The sequence below is a fragment of the Melozone crissalis genome, unplaced genomic scaffold, assembly GCF_028551555.1.
Source record: "Melozone crissalis strain CALT ecotype California unplaced genomic scaffold, PUWL_Pcris_2 ptg000046l_1, whole genome shotgun sequence".
NCBI classification, from domain to species: Eukaryota; Metazoa; Chordata; class Aves; order Passeriformes; family Passerellidae; genus Melozone; species Melozone crissalis.
In genome coordinates this window covers 9,996,808-10,007,753 of record NW_026535824.1, presented here as the reverse complement: position 1 = coordinate 10,007,753, position 10,946 = coordinate 9,996,808, and the positions used below count along the sequence as shown (strand labels likewise).

The window sequence follows — 10,946 nt, the reverse complement described above, 5'->3', positions numbered from 1 at the left end:
AGGAGTTGGGCTGCTCAGGATCAATAATCCTGGACAGGAGCTGGGTAGCTCAGGATCAATAATCCCAGGACAGAGGTTGGGCTGCTCGGGATCAATAATCCCCACACAGAAGTTGGGCTGCTCAATCATCTGAGGAGTACTGAGGTGTGCAGGAACCCTACAGGTAAGGGATCAATAATCTGTGGAGAGAAATTGGGATGCTCGGGATCAATAATCCCTGGACAGAAGCTGGGCAGCTCAGGATAAATAATCCCTGGACCGATAATGGGCTGTTTAGAAGAAATAATGCCTGGACAGAAGCTGAGTTGCTCAGTTTTAATATAATATATGTCATAAAATAATAAATCAAGCCTCCTGAAACATGGAGTCAGATTTTCATCTCTTCCCTCATCCTTGGACCCCTGAGAACATAGTCACATACCTCCCTCTCAAATACATCTGCATGCAATTTCACAACAGGTTCATACATATTCATTCTACTGATTTCCTGTTACATTTCCTGTGAATTTTTCTTTATCAGAAAGAATTCCTGGGGTCATTTTGACCCTGCTTTCCACAGCAGCCTCTCTCTCTGTTTCAGAGTTCAAGGGCCCCCCCTTGATCTCTGTCTTGGGCTGCAGCAGTTTCTTAGAGCACAGGCTTTTGTCAGAACAGGCAGTCAGGCTGTCACAGACATCTCTCCTGAAAAATCCTTTCCTTAGGATTTTTCCTCCTGAGAGGCTGCGAGGCCTCAGCAACAAAATGTAAACATTGACATTATTTGCTGCTGTGGAATGCAACAGGTGGATCTGTGACTGGTCTCATGTGGTTGTTTCTAATTAATGGCCAATCACAGTCAGCTGGCTCAGACTCTCTGTCCCAGCCACAAACCTTTGTTATCATTCTTTCCTATTCTATTCTTAGCTAGCCTTCTGATGAAATCCTTTCTTCTGTTCTTTTAGTATAGTTTTAATGTAATATATATCATAAAATAATAAATCAAGCCTTCTGAAACATGGAGTCAGATCCTCATCTCTTCCCCAATCCAAGAACCCCTGTGAGCACAGTCACAGTGAAGTTCTACCTGTCTGTTATTGTAATCACCAGTCCTTTTTGTTAATAGCTCCTTTTGTATCGGGATGGCCCTGCCTGAGGCTAAATTGATGGCCCTTCTCTCCAGACAGTGAGAGGATGGAATATGGGGGGGGGAGGGCATCAGAGAAAATGCAAAATAACCTCGGGACCAGCATGCCATGGGAAGCAACCCCACCAAACTCACCGAAAAAACCCCAAAAACAACGAGCCAATACAGAATTAAGAGATCAGAGTGATGTCTGGAGGTGAGGAACAAAGTACCCAGCCTGCAGAGATGCTGAGAACCTTTGCTGCCTCTCACCCTGAGCAAGGACCTCAGCTGCCAGGCTGTCACAGCCCAGCTGGGTGATGGCACAGCCGGGATGGACAAAGGGGTCAGGGGTGTTATAAATAAAAAATCTGCCAATTTTTTGGGCAAAAAAGGGTTGCAGAGTGAACCAGTTATACCAGTTGCTGCCAAGGTGAAGTGTCGCAGACATCTTTTCATGAAAAATCCTTTTCTCAGGATTTTTCCTCCTGAGAAGCTTAGAGGCCTCAGGAACAACATGATTATCCGTTGCTGTGGGATGCAACAGGTGCATCTGTGATTGGTCTCATGTGGTTGTTTCTAATTAATGGCCAATCACAGTCAGCTGGCTCAGACTCTGTCAGAGACACAAACCCTTGTTTTCATTCTTTCCTATTCTATTCTTAGCTAGCCTTGTGATGAAACATTGTCTTCTATCCTTTCAGTATAGTTTTAATGTAATATATATCATAAAATAAAAAATCAAGTCTTCTGAAACATGGAGTCAGATCCTCATCTCTTCCCTCATCCAAGAACCCCTGTGAACACCGTCACAGGTGGGACCCCCAGATCTGCCCTTTAGTGGACAAAGCTGCACTTTCCTCCTCCTCCGAGTCACCCTGGGAGCAGTTTCGGACCCATCGAGCTTCCCAACCTTGAGCTGATCACTTTTAATAAAGGCATTAAAAAGGAGAAAAAGTCTCCTGCCCTGTTTATTTCACCCGGTGTCACCCACCTACCCAGCCCCAGGGGCCACACAGCGCCTGAGGCGTCCTCCTCCTGTGCCACCCGGTCTGTGACATGGCCCGTGAAGTAGGGGGCGGCCACCTCACCGGTGGGGACACAGCATCAGCGTCACCACGATGGGTGGTGACCCCTGAATTGAGGGAAGAGGACTGGAAATTGTGTCCTGACCACTGCGAAAATTGTGTGTTGAACCCCAAAATCAGATCCTGATTTCCCAAACTGGGTGCTCAAAACCTCTAAATTGGTTTTGGCCTCAAACTTGCCTTGCAACCCCCCATCAGGTCCTGTCCCCCTCCCCAGTCATGTCCAAACCCACAAATCAGATCCCAAATCCCCTCAAAGGGATCCTGTTATGTCCAAACCCTCCACATTGGATCCCAAATCCCCTCAAATTGATCGTGACCATTCCCAAAATTGCGTGTCGAGCCCCAAAACTGGATCCTGATTCCCCAAACCCGGTGCTCAAAACCTCTAAATTGGGTCCTGACCCCTCAAATTGGTTTCTGACCTCGCTCAAATCAGATTCTGCCTCCCCCAAATTGGATCCTGACCCCTCAAATTGGCCTTGCAACCCCCCACGGCATCCTGTCCCCCTCCAGTTATGTCCAAAAAGCCTCAAAATCAGATCCCAAAGCCTCTCAAAGGGGTCCTGTTATGTCCAAATCAGATTCCAAAGCCCCTCAAAGGGGTCCTGCCCCCCCGGTCGGGGTCCCCCGTACCAAGAGCAGAAGCCGACATCAGCTCCCCACCAGCGTCCATCGCCCGCGCTCAGGGCCCAGCAGGGCCAGGAGCCGGCGAATGGGGGGAGACAGGATCGGGGACACGGGGACCGGTGGGTTCTGCTGTGGCCGGTGGGTCTCGGTCTGTCCTGCTGGCGCCCGGTCCTGCTCCCGGTTCTTCCCGCCGGTGGTTCCGGGCAGTGCCGGGGGCCCGTGCGGGCCCCGGTGCTGCTCGCAGCGTGTCCCGGTCCGGACCGTGTCGCCCTCGGACGGTCCCGGTGTGGTCCCGATGCCGCCCCAGTCCCTTCCTGGCAGCCCCGTGTCTGTGTCCCGCCTTTCCAAAATTAGATCCCCGCTCCCCAGACCGGATCCTGCCCCCCACAAATCAGGGTCCCCCTGTGTCAGTGGTCTCACCCGTGGTGACGCAGCCTCGGTGACACCCAGGGGAGATGGCGGGGCCGTACACCACCGGGAAGGTGCTGGATGCCATCGGGAGTGGGGATGGAGTCACCGCTGGAGCTGTCGGGATGGTGGCGGCTGCTGGAGCCACAAGGTGGGTTGGAGCATTCCCAGGGCCTGTCCCCGTGTCCCCAACGTCCCCGATGTCACCGTGTCCCTGTGTCCCCACAGTGTGCTGTTTTCTGGCTGCCGGGGGTCTCTCTTCATGCTGTTGATGGCGTGTCTCCGTTAGAGCCTGAGCCTGCGGCTTTTTTCCCACCTGGTGCACCAAGACCTGGACTTCTTCCAGGAAACACCAGCAGGTAACGGGGTACGGCCCAGCCCAATCCCACCTGACCCATCCCACCTGTTCCATCCCATCCCAGCTAGTCTGTCACCCCAGTCCCATCCCCACCATCCCATTGATCCCATCCCATCCCATCCCATCCCATCCCACCCCATCCCATTAATCCCATCCCATTGATCCCATTCCATTGATCCCATCCCATCCCATTGATTCCATCCCATCCCATTCCCACCATCCCATCCCATTGATTCCATCCCATCCCATCCCATCCCTCCCCATCCCATCCCATCCCTTCCCTTCCCATCCCATCCCATCCCATCCCATCCCATTCCCACCATCCCATCCCATCGATTCCATCCCATCCCATCCCATCCCATTCCCACCATCCCATCCCATTGATCCCATCCCATTGATCCCATCCCATCCCATCCCATTCCCACCATTCCATCCCATTGATCCCATCCCATTGATCCCATCCCATTGATCCCATCCCATCCCATCCCATCTGTCTGTTATCCCATCCCACGACTCCATCCCCATCATTCCCATTCCCACCATCCCATCCAATTCCATCCTATGCCATCTTCCTGGCTTCATTCTACTCCAGTGTTCCATCCTGTCCCCATCCCACTTTCCCATTCTAGCCACTGTTCTGTCCCCATTATTCTCACTCCCGTGCCTCCACCCTGTTGCGTATCCCCAGCTGCCTCACACCATCCCATCACCCCATCCCACCATTTCCTTTCCCACCATCCCATTTCCCCTGTCCTGCCCCATTCCACCCTGACCATCTCAACAGCCATTCACATCATCCCATCCCACTGCTCCCCATTACATCATTCCCATCCCAAATGGGATCATCCATGATGGGATCATGGTCTCACCCACCACGATCCCAACCTCTTTTCCCACCCTGCAGCTGAGCTCTTGGCTCAGTTTTCCATGGAAGTGCCACGGGTGTGCAGGGCAGCACCGAGTGGAGCCAACCAGCTGCTGCGGAGCCTGGTGATGGCCCTGGTGGTGGGGGGGTTCATGCTGGGGCTGGCACCGGGGCTGGCACTGCTGGCACTGCTGGAGGTGCCCCTTGGAATCGCCACCCGCCGCATCCAGAGCACCCGCAAACAGGTCAGGAGTAGGAGGGAAAGAGTGGGAGGGGACTGAAGAAAGGTGGGAATGGTGGAGCTGGGATGGAGGCTAGGGGAATGGGATGGTGGGGATGGGACGGGATGGGATGGAGAATGGAAAGGAGGACGATGGAGGTGGAAATGGTGGGATGAAAGGGGATGAAGACGAGGGGAATGGGATGATGGGAATGGGATGGAGAATGGAAAGGAGGACGATAAATGGTGGGATGAAAGGGGATAAAGACCAGGGGAGTGAGATGGTGGGAGTGCTGACATGAAGATAGAACAAAATGGTCGAGATGGGACTGGTGTGGATGAGAAGAGAAGGATGAGATAAGGTGGTGGTTATGGGATGAGACAGTGGGGATGGGGATGGTGGGATTAGGAGAATGGATGGGAATGGTGAGGGTGAGAGAGAAGGGCGTGGGATGGCAGGAATGCAATAGTGGGGATGCAGTGGGTGTGGTGGGATGGGATGTGGATGGTGGGCCAGGAAGGTGACCTGGGAAAGTTGGAGATCCCCTGTTGCTGCCACAGGCCCTTCAGCGATCCATGCTGGAAGCATCTGCCCGCACAGCCGCAGGGGTGCAGGAATCTGTTGCCGCCATCGAGACCATCCGAACCTTTTCAGCAGAGGAGGAGGAGGAGGAGCAGCACAGATGTAACCTGGCCAGGGAGCTGAGGCTGAAGGAGCAGATAGAGCTGGAGCTGGCAATCTTCGTCCTTGTCTACAGGGTCAGGGGGGACTGGGAATGGGAACAGCAGAGAATGGGGGATGCCAGGGTCAGGGATGAGGACACTGGGAACGGGAACACTGGGACCAGGAATGGGAAACCAGCGGCTGAGATGGGGGCACTCAGAGTACAATGGGGACACCAGGAATGGGGACAACAGAACAGGGACATTGACTTCAGGAACAGGCATGGCAGGAATGGGAATGGTGACATTAGAAACAGGATGGGGACACTGGGATAAAGGTTGGGAACATCAGTGTGGTGGTGTTTGCAGGTCCCCAGGATGAGAAAAGAGACAAAATTCTTGACTTCATGTTTCAGAAAGCTGATTTATTATTTTATGATATATATTATATTAAAAGAAAATTATATACTAAAGAAAGAGAAAGGAGACATTAGAAAGCTAGAAAGGAATGAATAATAAAATCTTGTGACTCACCAGAGAGTCTGACACAGCTGGACCTGTGACTGATCATCAAGTAAAAACAACCACATGAGACCAATCAAAGATGCACCTGCTTCATTCCACAGCAGCAGATCATTATTGTTTACATTTAGTTTCTGAGGCCTCTCAGCTTCTCTGGAGAAAAATCCTGGTGAAAAGATTTTTCAGAAAATATGTCTGTGACACATCAGGATCAGGAATAGGGACATCAAGAGTGAAATGGAGACACCAGAACTGGAATGAGGACACCAGGAACAGAGATAAAGACACAAAGGAGTGGGATGGGGACAGGCAGAATGGGGACACCAAGAGTGGGTTGGGGGCAGATGGAATGGGGACGCCAGGAGTGGATTGGGGGCAGATGGAATGGGGACACCAGGAGTGGGTTGGGGGCAGCAATATCCCTGTCCCACCTACAGGTGATCAAACTGGCCATCCGGGTCATGGTGCTCTTCAGGAGCCACCAGCAGCTCCGTGACGGATCCATCACTCCTGGGGTCCTCGTCACCTTCCTGCTGTACCAGGACAGAGTTGGTAGCCATATCCAGGTGATCCCATGGAATGCACGTGTTTGTCCATCCGACTGTGCTTCTGTCCATCCCGGTGCCACCCCCTTCCTTCTCCCCAGGTGCTGCTCTATGGCTTCAATGAATTCCTGACCAATGCAGCTGCTGGACAGAGGATCTGGGAATACCTGGATCGGAAACCCGCAGGGAATGTCGGGGGAACGCGGGAGCCCCCTGAGCTTCAGGGCCATGTCACTTTTCAGAAGGTCTCCTTCACATATCCTGGAAATCCAGAGCACCCTGTGCTGAAGGTGGGTCTGGGGGGAGGTGGGGTTTCCCAGGGGTGGGAATTTTGGCATCACCTGCTGTCACAATCCATCCTTACGAACGGGTTTCTTGATAGTTCATGGATTGATCTCAGGGTGCAAAAAAACCAACACAGCACAGGAGGTTTGCAGTAATAAAACAAATGCAGCTTTATTGAATGACCACAACAAAATGCAATAGAGGGATTAAGGGAGAGAAAAAGATAGAGATAGAAAAGAGAGAGAGAGAAGGAGGGGGATATAGCTACCAAATGCAGAGATGAAATCCTTTGGTCCAGTCCAGTCGAGGATCCGCCTGTTACGTCGGGGAGATCTCAGGGTTGCAGTCCATCTGGACCCCAATTATACTCTTTTTTGATGGGGGAAGGGGAATGGATTTTGCAACCGAGTCAAAGGTAGTTTATTGTATCTTTGGGGAGGAAAGAATAATGTTTGGAAAAGGGGTACACACAGTCCATGTTCAGCAGTGGGCGTGAGCCATTGTTTTCGTGGTCCACTGCTCACACCTGCAACATCCATCTTGCTTTGGTTAGCTTGCCTCCCCTACACACCTCTCCCAGGTTGGGGGTCTCAGTCCCAGCCCTTGGAAAGAGTGTGGGGGGCCTTTTCACATGGGGGTTTCATGTCTTGGTCTTTGATGGAGAGGCTTCTTACATCTCAGTCCGTCTGTCACGGCAGTTGTAAGACGAGTGAGGGGTCTTTTGTGGGGGACCACCCAAAACTCAGGAGAAGTCCAGCCAGGCAAAGAGGGGACAGCTTCCAAGGCTACTGTTGCAAAAAGGCAAGGTGCCCCCTTCTTCTTCTCATTTGGCTCAGTGTAGCATATAGTAAATACACCTGTGGACAACAGCTTAACAATGCTCTCAGATCTCGGGGCCTTGTTGACATGTGACTTTCTCCTTCAGAACCAGAGATTTTAGACAGTGGGGACTCTTCAGTGGTCCCCCAATGATGATGGTGAGGCAGATGAGGAATATTTCAGACAGACTCTCACACCTGTCCCCATCCCACAGGACGTGAGCTTCGAGGTGCGCTCTGGGGAGGTGACGGCGCTGGCGGGGCCCAATGGCAGCGGGAAGAGCACGGCCATGGCGCTGCTGGAGCGGCTGCGGGATCCTGGCAGCGGGACGGTGCTGCTGGATGGGATCCCGCTGCCAGAGTATGAACACCAGTACCTGCACCGCAAGGTGGGACAGCAGAGACACTGGGAACACTGGGCATGGAATGGGGAAAATGGGGACAGGGGTCAGGGGACAATTGTGATGGTGTTCACAGGGGTTTTTGGATGAGGGAAGAGACAAGGATTTGACTCCATGCTTCCGAAGGCTTGATTTATTATTTTATGATATATATATTACATTAAAAGTATACTAAAGGAACAGAAGAAAGGATTTCATCAGAAGGCTAGCTAAGAATAGAATAGGAAAGAATGATAACAAAGGCTTGTGGCTTGGCTCTCTGTCTGCACCAGCTGGGTTGTGATTTGCCATTAATTACAAACATCCAACATGGGCCCATCACAGATGCACCTGTTGCATTCCACAGTAGCAGATAATCAATGTTTACATTTTGTTCCTGAGGCCTGTCAGCTTCTCAGGAGGAAAAATCCTAAGGAAAGGATTTTCCATAAAAGATGTCTGCAACAAACAATGAAATGGAACTGGGACCACAGGAGCATGGGAGCAGAAATGGGGATACTGGGAAGAGGATGGGGACATCAGGAATAGGGTGGGGACAACAAGAAATGGGATAGGAACATTGGGAAATGGGATGGGGATGACAGGAATGGGGATGGGAAAAGTGGGAAGTCAGGGGTGGGGACACTGGGGACACAGATGGGGAGAATGGGATCAGGGATGGACACTATGGGGACACCAAGGTGGGATGGGGTCATGGAACAGGGGTGGGGACACCAGGAGCCAAGACAGCGTCATAGGGCTTGGGGCTGGGGCAGGTGGTGCTGGTGGAGCAGGATCCCGTCCTGTTTTCTGGAACGATCCGTGAGAACATCCTGCTGGGGCTGGAGCACTGCAAAGAGTCAGAGCTGCGGGAGGCCGCCACTGCTGCTGGAGCCATGGAGTTCATCCAGGGGCTGGAGCAGGGCTGGGACACTGGTGATAGCCAGGGGGATGGATGGGGCACCCCTGGGGCACATCCCCCTGATTCCAGGATCCTCTGGCAGCGATGGGAGAGCGGAGTGGGTGGCACATGGTGGGGTGTGCGGGGGATCCCTGAGGTCACATCCCACTGATCCCATGGGATTGCTCACGCAGGTCAGATCCCACTGATCCCATGGGATTGCTCACACAGTGGTGAGGGAGTGTGGGGGGTAGGGGAAAGGGGGGGAACCTCTCGTGCTGGGATCCCACTGATCCCAGGGTCCCCCCGCAGAGGTGGGGGAGTGTGGGGGGTGGGAGAAGAGGGGAGAACTCCAGGGCTGCACCCCACTGATCCCCTGTGGTCGCTCCCACAGAGGTGGGGGAGCGCGGGGGGCGGCTGGCGGCGGGGGAGCGGCACCGTGTGGCCCTGGCCCGGGCTCTGCTCCGGCGTCCGGCCGTGCTCATCCTCGACGAGGTGCTGGATGATGGATATGATGGAGCGGTGAGTGGGGTGGGATGGAGGGGGTTGGTGTGGATAGGGGTGCAGTTGGTGAAAATGGGGTATGATGGGATGGCTGGAATGGGATGGTGGGATGAGGTGGTGGCAATAAGGGATAATGATTGGCATGGAGTGGGAATGATGTGATGAAGACAGGGATTGGATGGGGTGGTGTGGATCAACGAAGTGGAGAAATAGGACAGGATAGTAGGATGGGCTAGAGACCAGGGGTGTAGGATGGCAGGAAAGTAGAATCAAAGGATGAAGACAAGGAGATACGATAGGGTGGGGTGGGAATGAAGGGGATGGGAATGCTGGGATGAGGACAGAGATGGAGTGCAATGGGAAGGGTTGGAGTGGTAGGAGTAGGATGGGATGGGACAGTGGGAATGGGGATAGTGTGGGCAGGATGGCATAGTGGGCATGGGGATGGGATGGAGAACAGGGAGATGGGATGGTAAGAACAGGATGATAGGATTAGGGTGGGACTGAGAGTGGGGTGGGATTGGTTGGTCAGGACTGGGTGGGATCAGGTGGGACAGGGTAGGACTGAGTTGGATGGGCTGGCATGAGGGTTCTCTGATTGGATGGTTTGGCATGAGGGTTCTCTGATTGGATGGTTTGGGATGAGTGTTCTCTGAGCTGGATGGGTTGGGATGAGCGTTCTCTGAGCTGGATGGGTTGGGATGAGTGTTCTCCTAGCTGGATGGGTTGAGATGAGGGTTCTCTGAGCTGGATGGGTTGGGATGAGTGTTCTCCTAGCTGGATGGATTGAGATGAGGGTTCTCTGAGCTGGATGGGTTGGGATGGGAGTTCTCTGAGCTGGATGGTTTGGGATGAGCTGGATGGGTTGGGATGAGTGTTCTCTGAGCTGGATGGGTTGGGATGAGCTGGATGGGTTGGGATGAGTGTTCTCTGAGCTGGATGGGTTGGGATGAGCTGGATGGGTTGGGATGAGCGTTCTCTGAGCTGGATGGGTTGGGATGAGCATTCTCTGAGCTGGATGGGTTGGGATGAGCTGGATGGGTTGGGATGAGTGTTCTCTGAGCTGGACGGGTTGGGATGAGAGCATTCTCTGGCTGCAGGCACAGCGCTGGGTGCGCACTGGGCTGGCCAAGACTGTGCTGGTCATGTCCCACCGGCCGCGGGTGCTGGACAGGGCCGATCGCCTGGTGCTGCTGGAGCATGGGGCCGTGATGGAGACGGGAACACCAGCGGAGCTGCGGGAACGCCACGGCGCCTACAGCCGCCTGCTCCTTGGAGGAGGCAGCACTGGGCAGCCCGAGGGCCCCGGGATGGGCAGCGAGAAGGGGGCTGCATCTGGCAGGGAATAAAAGGGAATCAGCCCCAGTGTCCCCATTCCCGGTGTTTGTGTCACCAGCCAGCTCCTGGTGTCCCCAGTCACAGTGTCCTGTGAATCCCTTCTCCCCACATCCTCAGGATCCCAACTCCCTGTGTCCCCCATGTCCCCACTGTGTCCCCCAGGTCTGCCCATTCCCTGGATGTGTGTGTATCCCCTGTATCACCATGTCCCCATGATCCCTGGTCCCCATGTCTGTTCCTGGACATGGGGCACAGGGTGGGAAATCAATCCCAAGGAATGGATCTGGGCATGGGTGTCACGTCCTCATCTCACTCCTGC

At 53.7% G+C, this 10,946-nt stretch overlaps 1 pseudogene; it reads left to right on the top strand.

The window, feature by feature from the left end:
• Positions 1–2,905: 2,905 nt before the first annotated feature.
• Positions 2,906–10,638, top strand: LOC128943487 (antigen peptide transporter 2-like; annotated as a pseudogene).
• The last annotated feature ends 308 nt before the right edge of the window (positions 10,639–10,946 follow it).